The sequence below is a fragment of the Saccostrea cucullata genome, unplaced genomic scaffold, assembly GCF_032062105.1.
Source record: "Saccostrea cucullata isolate Sc308-1 unplaced genomic scaffold, CSIRO_AGI_Scuc_v1 ctg16158, whole genome shotgun sequence".
NCBI classification, from domain to species: Eukaryota; Metazoa; Mollusca; class Bivalvia; order Ostreida; family Ostreidae; genus Saccostrea; species Saccostrea cuccullata.
The window spans coordinates 5698-10233 of record NW_026941656.1 but is presented as its reverse complement, the minus strand read 5'-3'; the positions used below and the strand labels follow the sequence as shown (position 1 = coordinate 10233).

Below are 4536 nucleotides of genomic sequence, written 5' to 3'. Positions count from 1 at the left end.
CTCTAGAGCAGACACGTTAACCACCCCGCATGCGGGCGACCTTGTTACCTTGAAATGAATTTTAAAATTTATACCATATTTTCGAACAGGTCGACATCACGCAGATTTCAGTGAGAAATACCAAAAATGCACTCATTTTTTAAAAGTTCTATAAATAGAATATTCTTAAAAGAAGCAAATTATAGCCAAAAATTAGAATTTCGTGCCAGCCACTTTAAATATTTAGGTTTCAAACGAATTTCTGTCGTTTCTTTGCGTTTTCCCTAATCTATGACAACCTTTGTTTCCGATAACCAAAACCGAGTTATCCGATAACAAAGTGCGTTATTCAACCGTATTTCCGATAAGGCTGTTCAAAGTTAATTCTACGTTTAACGTCACCTCCAAAGTTCAAAACCTACGAGGGAGGGAGGAAAAAAATAAACAAACAAAAATTTCAAACAATTGTGAATTTATTCAAATAAACCTATTCAGTACAATAAAAATTCACTACAACTGAGTAATAAGAGTATTGGGTATGACACCTAAGTTTAATTTTCCTGGCAGAGTTTTTCCTTAGAATGTTAATTTGTTTGAGTCCTTTTGTGAGCAAACAATGTAGACTGAATGTGCAGGAAAGTGGCTTTTAACTAGGCCTTGGTTGTCCTTTGGATTTATATTGCCTCACATCCATGGTACCCTGTAAGGAAATGCTTCTTCTTGTGGGAATAGTTGATCAATATCTACAATAAAAATTATGATGACAATATTTAATACATTCTTATATAGAAATATCTTGAAATTGAATTATGTCGTATTTTTCCTCATAGTACTAGATCTATTAGAATTTAGTTTTGAAAGTGTATTACATGTAGTTTATTCTAAATACCTTGACTTCCACACACAGGACAGGGTTATTCACTTCTTAAAATACCCCGACCACTTTCTCCTTACTCTCCTTCACTTGAAAGGCTTCATCTTCTGTAAGCTTCTCCCTGCTCAAATGGCAAAGACTAGTATTATCTTTCCAAAAACATGTAGCTATTTGTAGGTACATGAATTATGAAGAAATCAATTATCTTACTCATTACCTGATTACTGTTCCTTTAAATTTTTACAGACTGAAATATTTAATATGAAAGTATTTAATAAAATTCAAATGATGCATCTCACTGTATATAATTTTTTTTTACACATCTTCCACTCAGTAAAGTCTCTCGATTCTCTCCAAATTACGATGAAAAGTTCAGCCAAAATAATCACGAACTGAGTCTGTCATTGTCACAGTCTGTACACATGGTACTGTACTTGTGATTCGAAGACTGACAAAAAATCAACAAACTAGACCTTTTCATTAGTTTCAATCATAAAACATATATTTTTACTTACATTTATGATCCCATACTGTTTAATTCACTCCTTTTCTTTTAATAAAACACAAACACCATCTACTAATGTATCAAAGCACATTTTCTGTCACTACGGGATGCACAATTGAGTCGCTAAATGTAGAACCAAACCGGAACGGAGATACGGAATTCCGAACTGTTTGTTTTTTTCAAAGACGATTTTCTCCAAAACCTACGCGCGCGGGTGACGTTAAACACAGTTTTAATTTTAAACAGCCTAACATACTGAAAGTTAAAATTGGGCAATTTTTGCTCTTTAATAACATATTCGCAAGATTAATATTATATTAACAATATTAACAAATGCTATACTTATACGAATCGAGGCTTCATTTTGTATCCGTATTCATTTCTGTTTACAAAAAGCACAATGATTCATATTCTCTGTTTCTATTTTAACAGAGTTTATTTAAAATGATTTACTAACCGGTCAAAAACTGTGATCAACCGAGTGTCCGATAACAACCGAGTAGCCGATAACGCGTTAAGCGGTGTGATAAAGACAAGGTAATTCTTAGAAGTACTATTAATTTAAAACGTAACAAGGAATATTTTTTAAACACTGATACCAATGTATGGCAGCTTATAGCCATGAAAATCAAGTCTTTAAAAAGGAGTTTAAACTCTAGAGTTTAAGGTCATAACTTAATACTAAATTTTAATTTGATACATTGGCGTCGGAAGCAAATTGAAAAGGCCGGAGGGGGGCGAAAGAGAAAAAAATCGAACCTGAAAAATCTCAAAAAGAGGAAAAATGTATCTATTGTCCAAACACGAACATCCTATTTCGTTGGGGGGAGGGGAGGGAGGGGTGAGGATCGAACTTCTTTCAATACCGATTTTTGTTCTTTCAAACACTACTACTTACCCTTCTTCGACTACCCTGCAACGTGCCAGTTGAAAGTGGGGGCTAAACCTACGCCCCCAATGTTTAATATGATGTCTATCTGTGTAAGCCCCCTCCCCCGGTTCCCAGGCCTATATATATATGTTAAACATTAAATAAATTTATATAAAAAGCACTCAATATTTTTAAATCTATAGTTAAGGTATGGAGATATATGTACGAGAGAGAGAAAGAGAAAGAGAGAAATCGAAAGTAGGCCAATTCCAAAATTCGGATAAATTTCGGATTACTCTTGCATGAATTGTGGTAAGGCATGCATGGATCAAAGGGCATTTAAACTAACATAGTAAATTTACTAAAGTTATGCCTTGGACCTCTTCCCTTGCGATATGAGCCACCACCTTCTAGGGAAATTTTTCTGGATCCACCTAAAAAAAATGCAATCGTGCTCGGGCTGTCGACTTGAATATAAGCGATAACGCTTAAATTATAAAGAAAATCGCTGTCATTTGAGTGTTTAATGCAGGGAGAAAATACTTTTGTGATATTGGGATGAGATGGACGCGCTGGCCGAATGCAATTAGCCCCAAAAGGAAATGCAATCTATGAAGATAAGAATGGAGGAACAAAACACGACAAAGCCTTCCTCTGCTGGTGTGACCTGTCATTGCTGTAAAAAGAAAGGTCATCTTAAGAAAAACTGTTTCAAGTATAAAAATGTGATACAAGGCATGACAAATGCCAGCAGAGGACAAAGGCTAGCGCCAATAAGAAGTGAACATCCGAATACTAAGCAAAAGGATAGCACAGCCAACAGGACAGGCATTAGTTGAAAAGCGGGGGAAGCTGGTATTTTATTGAAGCTGTTATTAATGGCTATAGGGTTAAACTACTTGTAGATACTGGTGCGACCCTCAGTATTATTTCACCAGACATTCTACATTCTGTTCTTAATGATCCGCACCCTAGACTCAATGAGGTTAGCAAGCCAATCCTAATGGCTGATTGTACTGCCATGAAAGTGGAAGGGTCTCTTTTCAATTTCCCTTACAATAGCGGACTCAGTGTTTAGCCAAACATTTGCAGTAGCAGACACTGGTGTTGATGGTATACTTCGGCTTGATTTTATGACGAACAATGGTTGCTCGATTGATTTGACAAACTCTTGTATGGTTATTAAAGACAAACGTGTAAAACTTGCATTTGAGGGCAAGATATGTTGTAGGATAACCTTAGCTGAGAATGTCAATGTTCCACCGTACAGTAAAATTATTACCATTGGCAATGTCGTACCTCTTGTCTTTGAAAAGGTACCACAATTTGGTATCGTAGAGTTGTCTGATTGTTTTTTAGAATCTGATAGAGGTTTAGTGGCCAGAACGTTCGTAGAAGGCAATAAAGTAGCCCCCGTTAGACTGATGAATCCTTCTGCAGAACCACAGACTTTATATAAAGGAATGTTTATAGCTACTTTGTCTGACATTGAGAACGTCTATGATAAGACCATTTACTTAAAGGACAATAAGAGAAAATTGCCTGACCATCTCAAGGATTTGTACGCAAGGTCAGTTACAGGATTGACAGCAGATAATGCCAAGGGTGTTAAAAACATGCTTTTGAAGTATTCACACCTGTTCGCTGCCTCAGATGCTGATTTACGTCAAACAAAAGTTACCAAGCATACCATTAATACTGGAACAACCACACCAATTAAACAGCCTCCAAGGCGCATGCCTATTCATATGCAAGAGGACACGGACCGTCATATCGATGATATGCTGAAAAGGGAAATAATTGAGGAATGTACAAGTCCATGGTAATCCCCAGTCGTGTTAGTAAAGAAGAAGGATGGGACGACAAGGTTTTGCGTCGACTATAGGAAGTTAAATAATGTTACCATTAAAGATGCATTTCCACTCCCAAGAATCGATGACTCCCTGGATCAGTTATCAGGGAAGAAATATTTTTCAACATTAGATCTTAACGCCGGGTATTGGCAGGTTGAAGTGGCTTACCATGACAGAGAAAAGACAGCGTTTGCAACCAGAAAGGGCCTATACAATTTCAAAGTCATGCCATTTGGGCTTTGCAACGCCCCGGCGACTTTTGAGCGATTGATGGAAACGTTCTTGAGAGGTCTGCAATGGCAAATTTGCCTTGTATACCTTGATGATATCATTGTAGTAGGCGTAACAGTAGATGGTATGATTGAAAATCTTACTCAAGTGTTCGACCGTTTAGTAGCAGCTGGCCTTAAGTTGAAAGCCAGAAAGTGCACATTGTTTGCTACAGAGGTAGAAT

At 36.8% G+C, this 4536-nt stretch overlaps 1 long non-coding RNA gene across 1 annotated transcript; it reads right to left on the bottom strand.

Moving 5' to 3' along the window:
• Positions 1 to 527: 527 nt before the first annotated feature.
• On the bottom strand, positions 528 to 1486 carry LOC134258211 (uncharacterized). Its single transcript, XR_009990116.1, has 3 exons — positions 1369 to 1486; positions 869 to 974; positions 528 to 722 (listed from the first exon to the last, which is right to left on the bottom strand). It is a non-coding gene; the product is annotated as an uncharacterized LOC134258211 (long non-coding RNA).
• Between the last annotated feature and the right edge of the window lie 3050 nt (positions 1487 to 4536).